At 36.9% G+C, this 18,490-nt stretch overlaps 1 protein-coding gene and 1 non-coding gene across 7 annotated transcripts in view; both read left to right on the top strand.

The window, feature by feature from the left end:
- The first annotated feature begins 254 nt into the window (after nucleotides 1–254).
- On the top strand, nucleotides 255–326 carry Trnae-uuc. The gene has a single exon. It is a non-coding gene; the product is annotated as a tRNA-Glu (tRNA).
- A 1,064-nt stretch (nucleotides 327–1,390) lies between these two features.
- The window catches only part of LOC124360313 (polypyrimidine tract-binding protein 1), a 412,476-nt gene continuing 395,376 nt past the window's right edge, over nucleotides 1,391–18,490 (top strand). For all 6 annotated transcript variants that reach the window (XM_046813832.1, XM_046813879.1, XM_046813823.1 and 3 more), the window contains exon 1: nucleotides 1,391–1,589. The gene's annotated coding sequence lies outside the window, so the exon portion shown is untranslated. The remainder of the gene's footprint in view (nucleotides 1,590–18,490) is intronic.

Raw genomic sequence — 18,490 nt, forward strand, 5'->3', positions numbered from 1 at the left:
TGTATTGGAAGTTTAAGTTATTAATACTGTGAATATAGATGTTTAGCGTTATGTTATGGTTCTCTGACATTTAGATTATTACTGTGTAAACTTAATAATATAATTCCAAATTATAAGTAAAGTATTTATTTTAAATATGGAAATGTTTTATATTATAACGTAAGCACATAAATTAATTAATTTATCGCAATGGATTAGATTATTACTTGAAACCCTGTTTCTTAAGTGGGACATTTTAATGCAAGAAACACAAGTCCCATGTGGTCTAGTGGCTAGGATATCTGGCTTTCACCCAGAAGGCCCGGGTTCGATTCCCGGCATGGGAAATATAATTTTTGCACGTCCCTTGTACCAAAACACCTCGGCCGAAAAGAAAAGATCAGAAGCATTATGCTGTGAGCAAAGATTTGGAAGGAATTATTTTTTTATTATAAAAATATATTAATACGTTATATATATATATATATATATATATATATATATTATAACGTATTAATATATTTTGAACAGTTTATGTTCACGTAGTAAAATATATTTGATTATAGATTATTATTAAATTAATAATACTTCACTTGAGATTTCCCGTTGCTTTGAAAAGAGATTGGTCTTATTCATTTTATACCATTGCTATTTAAAATCCTTACGCGTAATGTAGCCTAAATCAATTCAGTAACTTTGACTTTCCGGAGAACAGGCTTTGCATTCATTCACATGGGGATTGTGTGGCAGAACTTTTATTGGTTCCGTAAAGCATAGATAGCGCTACTATAGTAAATATTAATTGATAGATTGTAATCCATTTAAATCTTATAGTAATTACCTAGTTTCGCTTATTACTTTGAATTAAAAATATTGGTTGCTTTGTAGAATTGAGTTTATTTTATTACCTATGTAGCATATTTTATACATTTCTATAATGTATTTATAATTATTTATTTTGTGTGCGAACCAGATTATTGTTTCACGTACCAACTGATTTTATTTGCAATACAATATCTTCTCGTATAATGTTACATAATCAGAGACAGTACTTAATTAAATGAAACTGGCAATTTATATAAAGTAATCGGTGAATAATTAATTTTACGTAGTGAAATGAATGACATTACAACACATTTTAGTACATTATTGTGTGTATTGTAACGTATATGTCACATTGTAACGAACACTTTATTTTGATTTCTTTAATAAAGTTTGGTTTGATTGTAGTGTTATTGCAAGGAAGTATTTTAATTTGTTCTGGCAGACTGCTTTAGAGACCAATTTAATTCCATACTCTGTAGTCTTGAGTAAAGCGTACGGGAATTTCATGCGTGGCGTTGATGTAGGTTGGTAGCACCAAACACATGCCGTGCAACTGGTGAGGACTGGAGGGGGAGTGTTAAACAAGGAGAAGGGGGGAAGCTCAAGGTTTTTGTAGCGTCTCCTCGTGACTGTTCGTTTTAATATTTCCAGTTAGTTTGGTTTCGTTGTCGTTAGTGTGTTAGTATCTCGATTATTAGTTGAAAAACTCGTGTTTCGTGATTAAATGTTGTTTTTGTTCAGTGCTTGTTTGCAATTTTGGAGGATTTGACGAAGGAAGTGTTTGTGTAAGTCACACTCCCATGTTTTGTTTGGTGTGCTAGGTTAGGGTGCATGCATCAACACGTTTTTAAGTGCCGGTTTTCTTGTTACCAATTGCAACTAAGTAATTACGATGTTTACACGTTAATTGCCTTATCGATAATTATTAGATAAAGTTAGTTGAGTAAGTTAGTAAGTTATTCGTTGTAAATACATTAAACTTATACCAACAAACTGAATGTTGGTTTGTTTACATCTTAAACATAACCTTTAAAAATATCGAGGGTTTGAATCTCTACCATTACGTTACCTCTATTCTTTTGCAATAAATTAATTGCAATAGTACATTCTTTATCAACTTAATTTGTTAGTTGTGCAGTAATGTGATGGCAAATATGTTTTATGTGTTTTACATATGTTTCTTAGGTGAATTCCTTTACTGTGAGTTTACTTTCAACTGAAGCTAGACTGGTTGCAACATAAAAAAATGATATATATAAAAGATATTAATACTATAATTTTTTAAATATTTCTCCACAAAATGTAAACGTCTGCAAGAATATTTGAAATTAAATTTGGTAATCAAAATTAATGTTTTTAAGAAGGAACTATTGTGAATTAGATACTTTTTCTATTGATGCTATATAGCAATAAAGGTAATATAAAATTATGTTAATTACACTTATCGGGTATTCCTTCTGAAAATGTAGCTTTTTTTATCAGTACACTCTAAATACTTTTGAGGTTTAGTTTTATGGACATCTGCTTAAATTTTGCGTATTACAAAGTATTAGGTGTAAAATAATGAGTGCAGATTAAATTTGGTTGGCTCAGTAATAAATACTAAAAAATATGAAGTAAATATTAATTGATGAAATGTTCTATTTTAGACACAAATTTATAAAAAAATTCTTAAAACATGTTCAAAATATGATATTCAACCAGTAAGTTGATAAGAGCCAGCCAGATACCCAGGTTTAAAAACTGTGGTGGAAACTGTTTTAGGAGATATAAGTTGTAATCATGATTATAATTTTTTGGTTTTTATTACACTTTTAATAAAAGTTAGTCAAGCTTGTCAACTAGTGATTGCAGAATGTCTAGAACTTACTGATGGATGACGAAACTTAGTGGAACATACCAGCAACAAAGCTAATTTAACCAATTTTTAATTTATAAATAGCTTAGCCAATAACAGCATTATAACCACACTAACTTTAACTTAAAAAAGTTGTAAAGTTATTTAACCTGTGAGACTACCATATTCATTATTTATTTTGACATTGACCAAAATAGATAACTACAATTTCAAGTCCTAGTTTAGGATATGATTTAACTATCTTGTCGTAAGAATATACATTAAGTAGACAAATATTTATTTATTTTGTTTGCTATAGAAATAGATACAGTATATGATAATAAAAGAGTTCGGAAGATGTGTAGAACACAGGTACACTTACACAATATTAATTTCTATTGAATGTACCCAAACTTCCTCCTGAGTAGGAAGGGTGAACAGACTATATGAACAACTCCTTAGTCCAGTTATCTTTGGTGTTCTCTTTATTCAATGTTCTACTTTTATGATTTAATGCCACAGCTAAAAGACTTGCATCAAAGGAATGGAATATGGAAATGGAATATGTGGAATATATGCTTAATTTAGTTTTTCATGACATATGATGTTTCAAGTGTGTGTCTATTATATCAAGTTGGAATAGCACAGCATTGTTGTTATGATTAATGAGTAAAATGTTGTTTGTACAGCCAAATACTTCAATGTAGTCAATAACTTTATTTTTTTTAATCACAGTATTTTACCTAATTTTACTTGTCTTTTCATCTGGTAAACTTTTTAAGAATACTTTCCGGATGGGTGCTTTTTATAAACAACGTTTACATTTAATCGAAAGTGATTTCGATGGTGAATAGTCCTACGTACATTTGTAAAGTTGCCTTTTATGTCAAGAGGCTATATCAATTTAATTAAATCAATTTCGTCTGCACACTTGAACCATGAAGCGCTAAGAATTCTAGCTTTGAAGTTTTTCGAATGTGCGATTGTGAGTAATGAGAAGACTCCAAATTACGAGTATACCTATAGATGAAACAATTTCAATAACTTGTTATGTATCTCTGCTTTGGGACGAGTAGTTAATTTTCTTCAAGTTGTTATTGTTTCTTTTATTTACAAAATTGTAATCAATCATGCAATCATAAAATGCTGTATTGTGAGTACTGTATGTCTAAGGTGAAGAAATCTTAATTGTAACGAAACTTGTAGTATTGAAATAAAGGTGTTAGGTGAGTTGCGAGGTAGCCGAATTAATTTTTACCTCATGCAGTAGTCGGTGTAAAGTTGTAACTTAAAGACATCAAGGCAGTTAAACACAGGAAACTTGAATTGTTGTATAATATGCATAATAGGTTTGAAACGAGTTTTTAAGATGTTTATGATTTTAAAGAAGGTATCCGATTCAAAATTGGTGAAAAATGTATTTTATGCCAGCCAGTTAATAGTTATATGTTGCAAAGTGAACAGTTTTATAATGTGTAAGCCCTACCTGCACAGCATGATTTGAGGAATTGTTATTTTAATTCCTTTCAAAAACCGTTTTAAAGTTGAAAACGATTTAAAAGTGTATGTAAATGTACATCTTTTGTAACCGAGAATGATTTACATAAGTCAGTCCTTAAAAGGGCAATTTCTGAAAGTCTTAATTTGTAATGTAACCCATTTAATATAATTTAATCACCTTTCTTGTTATTTTATATTACTATAAAGTATTTCTCAACTATTAGTGAAATTATCCGTAACTTGTTTCTGGTACTTTAGAACTTATTTAACAATTTTGGGTCACACACACCCATTCTCTGTGGTTATTATGAATCAGTTTAGTATGTTTCAAAATATATTTCATTCCTTGCCCTATCCAGGTTTTTTTAGACAGTTGCTCAGTTGATAAGAGGCAGGTTTCTTTACTTTCTGGAAAAAAATCTGAATACTCTTATCTATCTTTTTCTAGTAACTTAAAATCTAGATCATATCGAGCTTTATGTACCCTTTGTCTGTCTTTTTATTGTATATTCAAAATGGATTCTTAACTGTTACATTGTTGTTTAAATTACATGGTTATAATTTGTCATGGCTATTACATAGCTAATACAATACTTTTTGTGTAATTGATTTGCGCCGGTTTTATTGGTTTGATTGGGAGAGGGTGGTTAGATGAAGCTCTAATTGCTCTTTCCACAGAATTATTTAACACACAATTGTATTGAAAGTCAGTATTAGTCGGTTTTGTGCTCTTCTTGTAGATATGTATCAGGCTTAAAACTAAGTTTTTGCTTGTCTCTGCTTGGAACATTTTTATTATTTATTCTCTTTAGGCTTATTTATTGAGATCAGTTTTAAATATAAATTTGACATTATGTTTTAGTCCTTTATGCAACTCCCTGAAATTTACTATTTATCATATAAAGACTTCCTTTTTTATTGGTTATCTATTAAAGCTAGTTATATAAATTCTGTAAGAAAGAATAAATAATTTCAAAATGCCCCATTAAGCTCGTAAAGATTAGCATTAGAAGTAAAACAAATTCGTACTAAATTGCTTTTGTAAGTAATTCTAAAATACTTTTTGAAGGTGAAACTGTGAAATTGTACAAAAAAGTATCTGAAATAATAGCGGGTTAAAAGCTCAAAAATGAAATGAAAATGATCTCATAAATTCGATTACTTTTATGTTAATTTTTTATAGTAGGATGTACGTTCTGGATGAGTATGGTAAATTATAAACCAAGGATAGCTGTTTGCTGTTCATGAAACGAGGAAGCTAGTTAGCTATAAATAGGCTAGTTGAAACTTGAAAAGTGTATTTAACTGACTTTCAACTGCGTGCAGTGCATTCTATGCACTCGCTTTTCATACAGTTACCTTGGGTTAATTAAGTGTATTATCCTAAGAAATATTGTAGTGGAACACTTGGAGGGTGGAGGGAGAACCCTGTTCATCATTGTAATTCAAATAGGCGTGTGGATATCTTCTGTTCTAAGAATCTAATTAAAATGCTATCTCTCCTGAGCATTCTGAGTATATTGTTTATTTTAAAATAAATGATCTGCTGTTTATGATACTAAAGGTTTACTGGTTAGTCATTACAGCATCGTTTTTAACTTTTAATGATTTTCTAGAAAGGCCACTTCAAGTTGTTCGCACTCTTCGTGGTATTTTAACAACATTAAATTTTGTTTTGAAACCTGAACGGGCTGAAAAAGTTATATTATTAGGTTCATAAACTTTGGAAGAGCGAATTGTGTTGTGTAGTCTGTCCGGGATTTGTGTAGACCAATCAGGCGACGTGGCTTGCACATTTTGTCAGAATTGTAAAAGTTTTTCTAAGAAAATAAAACATTTTGTCTCGACGACGGGATTAAGTTATAGCAATATAAATATGCCCTAGCTCGCTGCCTGCGTAATGAAACTCTTATGCGCCATAACCAAAAATAAACCGCAGGACCAGTGTTTATTTCCGCCACTCAACTAACTTAAAATTTGTGCCGTATTGAACTATTTCTCAAAGCTGCTATTACACAGTGTACAATTGGATACAAACCTTTGCAAATATTGTAAGAAAACATTACACAGCTTTTTAGTGAAGGAATTGTTTTTTCGTACAGTTTTGAACTGTAAGTGTTTAATTAATCGTTAATAAACGAACGCTTCGTGTGGAATTTGGCATGTATGATGATAATATGGCTTTGGCGTTTTATTCTGGAATAATACTGTTTGAGAAGAGATTTTGGCAACTAAGTAAGCGAGGTGAAGATTGGGGATTATTATAAAACTAACACTAACCTAAGACTAAAATAGGGTTATTGCAAAAACTGCCAAGATAATATATTTAGGCCATTAAATAATAAACTAATTGAATCAATAAAAACTGGGGAAACCAAACGGTATAAGCTTAAATTAATTGCTTTTGGGAAGAGCGTGTCTGAAAAAGGGAAACAGTTTTAAATTTCTAAAACTGTAGACTTGCATTATTTAACTAAACAAGTCAAATCTTTATGTTCCGGATTGTAAAATTGATGTTGAATGCAGAATTAATTAATGTACTCAATAGTGATTTTACTGCGCCATTGTATTGTGTTTGTTAATTTGCGTGAGTGGTTTGATTAGATTCGTTCACTACGGCCCGATATCTGGATACTGCAAGTAGCAACTGAAATACGGTAGAGTTTTGTGTAATTTATATCTATGTAGTGTATGTGGTAGTTGTAGAATTATACAGATGTTTCGGGGCTTGTGTATTCTAGATGATTAACCAATTAAGAAGAATTGGTCTTTGTGATTTCAGCTTAGCTCACTAAGTTTGATTGTTATGGTTCTTGTTAGAAAGAATGTGTTATTGTACAGTATTTATGAAAACTACTTTAATCGGTTTAATTGTGGAAACAAAATAGAATTACCCAGTTTCAGTAATAAGTGAACAGTCGGCAGAGTATGGCAGCGGCAGTACCAAGAGCAAGTGAGCAAGTCACTATCAGAAAGGATGTGACGTGTTGTTCCTTCCGCCTGCCAATCCCCGACTGTCCTATCTGTGGGGAGGACGAGGCAGGGCCTCCCTTCGCTTGTCACTTGACAATGTTTGCAAATCCCAGTGTACCTGTCTTCCCAGTGTACCGTGACTTCGATGGGTGGTCTCTTTCTGGAGCCAATTCATCAGCGTTCATACCTCATCTTGCAAATAGAGCCGTTCTGATTAAACGAAAAAGCTAATCTATTATAGATTTGTATTTTTGATAACCGTGTTCGGTCATTAAATGGCTAAATATTGAGTTCGACACACCGTACAAATTACTACGCTTTACAATTAATTGTTTCTTTTTTCATATTTAAACTATTCCAGTAAAAACATCAGTTGCATCTTATGTAGACTATCCTCGTCACTATCATTAAGGATGTTTCTCAATCTTCTATTGTCTATTCAAGACCCAAGCTGAAGAAACCATGCGATCGAATCGATATTTACTCTGCGGTTACGGGTATGAGTCCCCACAATTGATGGCACCAGGAAGTGGGTCAGCGGCAGTGCACCGGCAGGGTAACGACCTATGTTGGACGCACAATAACAGTCGCCTCGCCCCGCCTCAGCTCTGCTCAAGGACAAAGGTTGCCAGGAATGCGACGTCAGCGGGCGACATGGTGCTGCTACCTCATCTGCGAACACGGTTCCGTGACTAGAACAAGCGATATGCCGGACCTCGACGCTCGGTTCGCCCCCTTTGTTGTCTGACTCCCGGCTTTTATAGTTCTCCCTTCGTTTCTACGTCAGGTAGATTTGCCTCCCGCCTTTTTTGTTTGATTCCCTCTCCCTCTCCCCCAAACATCTGGCCCGGCAGTGTTGCCAACTTTACACGGACGGCTATTTGTTTTTCTTATTGATTGACCCACTGTTTTTAGGGATTTTGCATATTGTCATTCGCCTTTCAGTAGATTTACAACACCTGATTAATTTAGATTTAATTATTGGTGTAATGTTATGAAATGTTAGATTCCAAGGGTATTAGAAGACTATTTGTAAGAATAGAGCGATAGAATATTCTTAATTTGGGTAGAACAATCACTTACTCAGAATTGTAGACGTATTCAGAAATACTTTGAACAATGGCTTTCCTCTAGTTTTGAGGGATGGCCATGGTCATGTCTATTTGTATCTACATTGTCTATGATGTTTATGCCTCTGTAAAAATAAATTTATATAGGCACATTTTTGACTACAAAGACTTAATTAAATTGATTGTATTTTGGAATTTGTTACGTATTGATAGTAATTTGATACTTATATATAGTACACAGTGTGCACTTGCCTCAGTAATGGGAAGTAGTTTGCCTAGTAGATGCAGTAGCAATGGCCAATTTATGAGGAGGATACCATTGAAGATAACCAATAATCGACACCGCTTTCACCATTGTGCTGCGCGCGCGGCATTGAGGCAGAATCTGAAAGCTTTGTTTGTGTGCCTGCTGCCTGTGTGTCATGGAGTGGCCATAAATAGTGTGTTAGAGTGTGAGTGTGAGTGTGCTTGAAGCCGGCGGTCACATAGACAAAACACTGCCACAACTATAGTACACGCTACAGTCACGAACTGCGTCGAGTCACCACCGTTCTGTACGGGGTCAGTAATCCCACCAATATAACGTCTAGACGTTTTGAGTAAAAAACGTACGAAGTAAGACGACAAAGGACGTTTCACTCATTATAATGGCGACCCGTTGCTACAGTATACATGCACTGTGTGGAACGCGAGGAGGATTGAGATTCGACTCACTGCAACAATCTGACATGATAATGTTAGTATCGCACACAGGAGCAGTCGGTCTCAGTAGACTGTGAGAGGCGAGTTACCACGTCGTCCTCGATAATCGATTGGTGTCCTAAATATAACTGATGTGGTAGTTCAGAAGATGCTACTGATACTTCGATCTTTACACTGGTTCATCGAGTCATCAATAGAAAGTCGTCAATCGTTTTACCAATACCTAGTGTATAATGATGGACCATACAAATCATGTACAAGAAAGGTGGCCGGATAAAAAATGCACCATGCAAACTGAAGGGAAAAGTTAACAATAATTCGTTTCGGTCGATACTCGAAGAATGATTGTTGCAAAGGCAATAGCAGTAGCGTATCCAAGATTAGAGGTGCGGAGGGGTTAACCCCTTGAACTCATTTTACATAGAGAGAGAAGGGGTGTATAGTCTTCACTCTTGGTTAAACTTACGTGAAATATATAAAATGGATGTTTAACATATACCAAGATAAATAAACTGATTTAATTAAACAATAAAGTTTCTCTTGTGTATGATGTAAAATAAAATTTGCAATTATCTCACCGCGCTGCGGAACCGATACGAAAGTCTTCCCGGTTTTGTAGAGTCAGACACAAGCAGAAAATACAGCAAATATATTTATAATCCTACAACAATGTTTGTGTTTACCAGAGAATTTTATAATTTTTCTCAGACGCTGTGTATGGGAAGAGATCCAGCTCATTCACTTTCTAATTAATTATGCTGCTGGGCACAAATAATGTGACAGCTATCAAAATTCCTCAAAAATAACTCATATTGCTGCACGGACTTAATTCTTTAATTAAGTTAATTTAATTAAGTTTTATTCTTTTACAATTTACATATTGCTAATGTTAATGTAATTATTTGGTTTTCCTCCAAATATTATTGGATTTTGAAAGCTGAGTCACATACAATGTATTGAACTTGATGTAATAGTCAATCGTAGTAAATGAAAATAAATACTGAATCTGACATATTCAGCTAATTAATCATTGTAGTCGCGTCCGAGGAGTTTTGAAACCTGTAAAATGAATGTACGTTTCTAATTTTTGTTATTAACTTTAATTGTCCATTACATGAATTTTTTATTTTAAGCATTAATATAAAACACCAACATAGGATTGGAAAACTTGTATTCATTGTTTCCTCCTGATTGTAGGAGACCGAGAAGATACTTGTATCGGTTCCGCATCGCGGCGAGGAACTTGCAAATTTTATCTGGGTAGTCGTAATTTAGAACTTTATACAGAATAAAAACTTTATTTTTGAATTAAATTCATTTATTCATTTTACTCATCTTATGGGGTTTTGAAAGCTGAGTCACATACAATGAATTGGTCTTGACGTAATATTCAGCTGCTAATTATTGTGGTCGTCTCTTCAAGCCAGATAATAAATGAAAAACAAAACATTAATTGTACGCTGCTGAGTAAAGACGTGACGAGCGATGATGATCGACTCGCTCTCCACACATAACAGTCGGCTCTCCAACCGAAGTGACTATTATCTCATTTAAATCCACAAGCCTCTCAGATTCAATATTACACGAGTGCTGTAAGATATCTGAGGATTGAGGAGGTGAGATCAGAGGCGAGTAGTGTGCGCGGAGCCTCGAGAGATCTAATCTACTTCGTTCACTCTCACTGCACCTCAAGTGGCTATCCTCAGAGTGACAGTAACAGGGGACACATCGACTACTCTGTTGTCATCAGCTATGGCTGTAGAGAGTACAGTTAACCACTCATCCCTCTAGTATAGTTAGCCTACGTCGAGGGATGTCCGGCCAAAATATTGTGCGTTTTAATATTGGGTTGAGGAAAAAATCACTAAGTCGTCGCACACGTCGATATCTGCTCACTGTGTGGGAGTTTAATAACACTGTGTAAATGCGCTACAAAACTTATGTTTCCAAGCCTATTTCAAGAATATTCTCAATATAATTTTTTTTAATGGGAATTTGCTCTGATTCATACCGAAGAACTTTCCTTAAATCGATAAGAATACAACCGAAGAACTTTGCTCAAATCTATAAGAATACAACGAAATTAATCAAAACTACAGAATATTTTTAAAATTATGGATATTCCTAAATAAATTCCTAATTATTATTGCATATGGCTATACCATTCCTTGAAGAAAGAAGAGTGCAGATATGTGTCATAGAGCTGTTGAGTTTGGATATTTTTTTTGAAGTTGCAATCAGTTTTAATGAATGGATAGAATAATAGCGTATTGCACATACTGTTGTTTTACACACTGGGAGGGTTTTTTGGTGCTGCAAGTCATGCCGGAAACACAAATCCTTTGAAAGGAGAGGAAATATCCGTTACCGAAATAGCTATAGGATGTCGGAGGTGTTCAAAATACTCTCCGGAAACGGAGTGAATACCGGATTGCCTTCTTCCTAGAGTAAGGACTCGGTACTGGTCGCGGTATTAAATCGTCTGTGAGAACAATTTTGGTGTGTGTGTTATCTGAAGAGCTTTATTAGCTTTTATCTTAGATTAAGTGTTGTAACGCCATTACGCTGAGACAGACACAGTCTAAATAAAGTCTTAGAATAATGCTGCCCAATGCAGTAGACTGCAACTTTGTTATACTGTTTTGATAAATAAAGTAAAAAATCTTTACTGGTGAAATTAGAACACAACACTTAATGACATTAAACTTTTCGTGAAATACAACCAAGACAAATTATCACACTGATTATATAGAATATTTTTTAAGGCATAGCGTAATTTAATTTATTTAACATTAAATGAGAAAATAATAATAACAGCATGATTTAAAAATTACATCATTATATCTATGCACGTAATAATCATACAAATGAAACATGTTATACTTACATGCAATGCCGTATATTGAAAATTTTTCTCCAGCTCGGCAACCAAATGTGATTATCTTTTTGACTGTGCTTGGTAGGTTCCAAGTAGAACAGCAGCCTGCATATTTTGCATACGGACAAACCGCCTTGTGTAGGACAGGTATGTTTTTCCGGTATGTTGGACTTCACTTCACTGAAGATTTCCTAAATGATTTTGAGATACCAATTACCAAAAGTTTAAGGTGATATGTGAATTGTCTCGAATCTGACAACTTACTAAATAACGATTTAAATTCTTGTGGTTATATTAGAAGTCAGCGTAGGTTATATTAGAAACAGAATTTTCAGTTCAGATCCTACTAACACAAAGTATTTAATAACCCAACACATAATGATAAAATAACACAAACGTTAGGGTAAAAATGTTTCCAAACTCTTTGGGTGTAAGAGGGGAGAGAAACACATTGATTTGTTATGTTTTTGTGAGTGTTTTTTTGTTGTTGTTTATTTGTTTTGTTATTTTGAAGCAGTGTATAAGATCTACTACATTGATTGTTGTCGAGACAAGTGCTTGTGAGAATGTAAATTTTTCCATTAGTTTTCAACTTTTCGAAGTACGTTGGATTTTGATGTGACGGTTTTTGGATGTCCGTAGACACGAAGAGTATGATTGACATCAAAATTGTGTGTGGGGATTGGCCGGTCTGCTGGCCCAGTAATAATGCTGGCCTAGTTAGGTTTACGGTGTAGCGGCCCGGCCCAGGATACCGGTAATGCGCTGTGCTGCACGCTGTTACGTGATGCGCTTTACTGCAGGCGAGTTTACTGCACCTACACATAACGGCACGTCCGCATTATATCTTTAATTATCCATTACTGCACGTGTGTCTCGAGTACCAGGTAGCTCGTTAAGGTCTTCAGTTCGTCTGGTTAATGTGTCAACACTTGCGTCGTCAGTGTCTGCTATGTGTCTTAGTTACAATTTGTATTTTATTAACCGTTGTTAATTATTCATTGAACTCCGTTGTATTTTCCATAATCATATTACTTGACGTATCCTTAATCATTGAGCACAGAAAAATACCTTCTGTACAGTTCAGAGTCTATGTACTGATAAGACTTGGTACGGTAACATGCAGGATTTGAACCTGCGCTTTCTCTAACGCTCCACTATCATCTCTTCCAACCTGCCCAACGACAAATCTAATGAACTAAATGAGTTGAGTTTTTGCATGAATTTAATTTAAATATTTTAATAGCATAAGCATATTTACATTTTGAAACTAATGAAGCATCTGCACCACTATTAAAATTTCCTACTTGAATGCATGGAGCTGCATAAAATGGCAAGAGAAGCAGAAACTTAAAGTTTTAATTTGAAGTTAAAAAATTAGTAGGGATGTTTCTTACTTCATCCCTTCTAGTATAATTGGTTTGAGTTGAGTTTCCAAAGAAGAAAGTTAAGGTTTTGTTTGATTTGTACTTCTGAAGTATTAATTATGTAGTCTTATTTGTATATAACTTTTACATGTTATATTTTTCTCTTCGTTGATACACCTACAAACCCTCCATCTTAAATCACATGTTCTATTACAAAAAATAGTTATTTTTTCAAAAAGTCAACTTTGTCGGTAACTACAGTAATGATAACTATTAAATTTCTTTGAGGTAACGTCACTAATTTTGTAAAGACCCTCTCTGTTATAACCTGCAGAAATTTTATTTTTCTATTACTGTGAAATTTCCTTGCTAAGTGAATAGATTTAAAGTGCAAGAGTTCTAACGTTTGTAGTATATTAACATGGGTAAAACACACAATTCCAAACAAAACATATTTTATGAATATAGTATGGGAATTTGTCGTTTATCCTCTAGCCGCTATTTTTTATGCAATCTACAATCTCTTGAAGTAGTACAGCTACAAATAACAACAGCTGACGCCTCTCAACTATAACATGTTTGTTTCTCCCGGGTTGTGCAAGCGTATCTTTTAAAGTCGTGATGCTTGCTTATGCGTTGACAGATTTCTTCTAAACAAGTATTGGCATCTTGTAAGGATTTGTAACCGGTGCAAAACTGCTGATGCCTTTCAACTGACAAAACATTCTTGCACCTGGTTTGTGCAAGCATACCTAGTGGTTGTGCTTGCTTATGCGTTGACAGATTTCTTCTAAACAAGTATTGGCATTTTGTAAGGATTTGTAACCGGTGCAAAACAGCTGATGCCTTTCAACTGACAAAACATCCTTGCACCTGGTTTGTGCAAGCATACCTAGTGGTTGTGCTTGCTTATGCGTTGACAGATTTCTTCTAAACAAGTATTGGCATCTTGTAAGGATTTGTAACCGGTGCAAAACAGCTGGTGCCTTTCAACTGACAAAACATTCTTGCACCTGGTTTGTGCAAGCATACCTAGTGGTTGTGCTTGCTTATGCGTTGACAGATTTCTTCTAAACAAGTATTGGCATCTTGTAAGGATTTGTAACCGGTGCAAAACTGCTGATGCCTTTCAACTGACAAAACATCCTTGCACCTGGTTTGTGCAAGCATACCTAGTGGTTGTGCTCGCTTATACGTTGATGAATTTCGTTGAGAAATCCACCGTTGGTATTATACTGAAAATTACAAAACAGTTTGTAACTTGTAATTGTTTTTATAACTATACCGTTTTTTTTTAAATTGACTTTAACATTTTAAACCGGCTCAATTTTGTTAATATTATTTGATAATATTATAGCAAATCACACGGTTACTTTTTCTTGTTTATCACAAACCTATGTGCAAAGTTTGGTATCTAAAGCTTCACTACTTCCAAGAGTTATTATTCATAAAAATACAAAATGACGGCTAGCGGCTAAACAACACATTTCCCGACCTATGTCTATAGGACATTTTTCTTTGGAGTAATATTTGTTACATAAGTTTGTGACGCCCTTTTGTGAAATACCCCTTATATACAGTCACAGGTCCATTGCAACTCAATGTGTAATTTCGTTTTTTGCTAGAGAACATTTGATGCAAACTATGTTTTTTTAAATCGCTAATTTTGTCATCGAACGTCAGAGTTGAATTGTGTATGTAATTCAACATTGTTTATATTCATTATCTTCTATGGGATGTTTATGACTATTGGAGATATAATGCAATCTGTATGTTAGTCACCGCGGTCGAAAAAATAGAGGTAAATTGAGTTCCATCAGTTGTATGATTGTTTTTATGACTGCATGACGTCATATGTGACTCACGGGTTGCAGCGCTGATTACATCTTTCTGGTATTACTTGCGGCGCGACGTGCAAATGGAAACCCCACAGCATTACCGGGTTGTCTGTATCCGTGTTGGAGCTACGTGCCATTGTCCTTGGATACACCATGAACGTGAAAATTATATTACAAATCGGAAAATTACGGATAGCTTGAGTAATAAGTGAATTCGAGAAGGTATGTCAAGCTCTGTCAAGAATGTGCAATAGTTCTCCCGCACATAAAGCAACACTATTAACAAGAAGACAATACTGAGACACTTAATCGGAGCAGATACTCGCTCTACTACGACCGTGCAAAAGTCTTTTACAACGCTATGGGCATTGAAGATAGCGTTATAAAACATTGCAGATCTTCCCTTTATCATGTTGGTGCAAAAGAGGCTTCTACGCTGCCTATTGTACGGCCGAAATATTGTTTATTCGAATGATAATTTCTTCGAAAAAGTCAAGCAGAAAAAGGAATTAGTGTCCCTGAATATTCAAAACATAAGCCCTCGAATTAAAACACAGGAAATTATTTCAAGTGCACGAAGATTAACATTTTTCTTATGGGGTTACATTCGAGATGGCCGCCAATACAGCCAACTATTAATGGGCGCCCATTTGGTCAAACAATATGGCCCGTTCTACGACGCTATAGACATAAAAGACAAAGCTGAGATGATACTTGCAGAACCTCATTGTACCGTGTGTATGCAGTTGTCTTTTATGACGTATGTGTAAGAAGACATTGCAGACTCCCTTCTTCATTGAAAAGTATTATACAACGCTATGGACATTTGAGACAATACTTAGACGACGTGGTAGATTCTCGCTCTATCTTGTGTATGCAAATGTATTTATACAACGCTATGCACAATGAAAGAAAATATAGCCTTGTTTTGTTATTTATTGTATATAATGTTAACCTGTTTTTTTACTTCATTATTAGTGTTTTATTAGAAAGGTTCTATGTTCTCTATGTTGGTGATGAATGAAATAGGTTTAGGTTCTAATTATGAATTTTAGAACCCAATAGACACATGAGGTTTACTGACGTTTATTTTTTACTCAACAGATAAAATGTAGAAATTATTGAACGTTTAATATTTTTATACAAACTTTTTATAATACAAATATTAAATTACAGGTTTCTTTGAATTATATACATCAAAAGAGTAGTTTGTTACAGTACATCATCGTTATGTTAGTGTTTTACATTGTGAAGACGGCAACAATGAAGCCTGTACTGAATGTTGAGGTAGTCCAGTACAGATAGAGGGGACTGTGTGGGCCGAGAGCTGGGGGTCAAACCGTGTCATCAGTCCATCTGTCTCTCCCATCTCATCCCGTCACGCCCCACCCACACGTCTGTCGCTAGTGGTACTGCTCCTTGAGGAGTGCTGGCTATTACTGCCTAGGCGGTACCGAGGCGTTGAGATAGTCCAGTATAGTGCGAGGGGAATGTGTGTGGGCCGAGAGCTGGGGGTCAAACCGTGTCATCAGTCCATCTGTCTCTCCCATCTCATCCCGTCACGCCCCACCCACACGTCTGTCGCTGGTGGTACTGCTCCTTGAGGAGTGCTGGCTATTACTGCCTAGGCGGTACCGAGGCGTTGAGATAGTCCAGTATAGTGCGAGGGGAATGTGTGTGGGCCGAGAGCTGGGGTCAAACCGTGTCATCAGTCCATCTGTCTCTCCCATCTCATCCCGCTACGCCACACCCACAGACGGCTGTCGCTATGCTTCCTGTGTGAGGAGTGCTGGCAATGTCTGCCTAGACGATACTGACGCGTTGAGATAGTCCAGTATAGTGCGAGGGGAATGTGTGTGGGCCGAGAGCTGGGGGTCAAACCGTGTCATCAGTCCATCTGTCTCTCCCATCTCATCCCGTCACGCCCCACCCACACGTATGTCGCTGGTGGTACTGCTCCTTGAGGAGTGCTGGCTATTACTGCCTAGGCGGTACCGAGGCGTTGAGATAGTCCAGTATAGTGCGAGGGGAATGTGTGTGGGCCGAGAGCTGGGGGTCAAACCGTGTCATCAGTCCATCTGTCTCTCCCATCTCATCCCGTCACGCCACACCCCACAGACGGCTGGTCGCTATGCTTCCTGTGTGAGGAGTGCTGGCAATGTCTGCCTAGATGATACTGACGCGTTGAGATAGTCCAGTATAGTGCGAGGGGAATGTGTGTGGGCCGAGAGCTGGGGGTCAAACCGTGTCATCAGTCCATCTGTCTCTCCCATCTCATCCCGCCATGCCACACCCACACGTCTGTAGCTGGTCGCTATGCTTCCTGTGTGAGGAGTGCTGGCAATGTCTGCCTAGATGATACTGACGCGTTGAGATAGTCCAGTATAGTGCGAGGGGAATGTGTGTGGGCCGAGAGCTGGGGGTCAAACCGTATCATCAGTCCATCTGTCTCTCCCATCTCATCCCGTCACGCCCCACCCACACGTATGTCGCTGGTGGTACTGCTCCTTGAGGAGTGCTGGCTATTACTGCCTAGGCGGTACCGAGGCGTTGAGATAGTCCAGTATAGTGCGAGGGGAATGTGTGTGGGCCGAGAGCTGGGGGTCAAACCGTATCATCAGTCCATCTGTCTCTCCCATCTCATCCCGCCGCCACACCCACACGTATGTCGCTGGTGGTGGTACTGCTCCTTGAGGAGTGCTGGCTATTACTGCCTAGGCGGTACCGAGGCGTTGAGATAGTCCAGTATAGTGCGAGGGGAATGTGTGTGGGCCGAGAGCTGGGGGTCAAACCGTATCATCAGTCCATCTGTCTCTCCCATCTCATCCCGCCATGCCACACCCACACGTCTGTAGCTGGTCGCTATGCTTCCTGTGTGAGGAGTGCTGGCAATGTCTGCCTAGATGATACTGACGCGTTGAGATAGTCCAGTATAGTGCGAGGGAAATGTGTGTGGGCCGAGAGCTGGGGGTCAAACCGTATCATCAGTCCATGTGTCTCTCCCATCTCATCCCGCCATGCCACACCCACACGTCTGTAGCTGGTCGCTATGCTTCCTGTGTGAGGAGTGCTGGCAATGTCTGCCTAGATGATACTGACGCGTTGAGATAATCCAGTATAGTGCGAGGGAAATGTGTGTGGGCCGAGAGCTGGGGGTCAAACCGTATCATCAGTCCATGTGTCTCTCCCATCTCATCCCGCCATGCCACACCCACACGTCTGTAGCTGGTCGCTATGCTTCCTGTGTGAGGAGTGCTGGCAATGTCTGCCTAGATGATACTGACGCGTTGAGATAATCCAGTATAGTGCGAGGGAAATGTGTGTGGGCCGAGAGCTGGGGGTCAAACCGTGTCATCAGTCCATGTGTCTCTCCCATCTCATCCCGCCATGCCACACCCACACGTCTGTAGCTGGTCGCTATGCTTCCTGTGTGAGGAGTGCTGGCAATGTCTGCCTAGATGATACTGACGCGTTGAGATAATCCGGTATAGTGCGAGGGAAATGTGTGTGGGCCGAGAGCT

Source organism: Homalodisca vitripennis, chromosome 1 (assembly GCF_021130785.1).
Source record: "Homalodisca vitripennis isolate AUS2020 chromosome 1, UT_GWSS_2.1, whole genome shotgun sequence".
NCBI lineage: Eukaryota > Metazoa > Arthropoda > Insecta > Hemiptera > Cicadellidae > Homalodisca > Homalodisca vitripennis.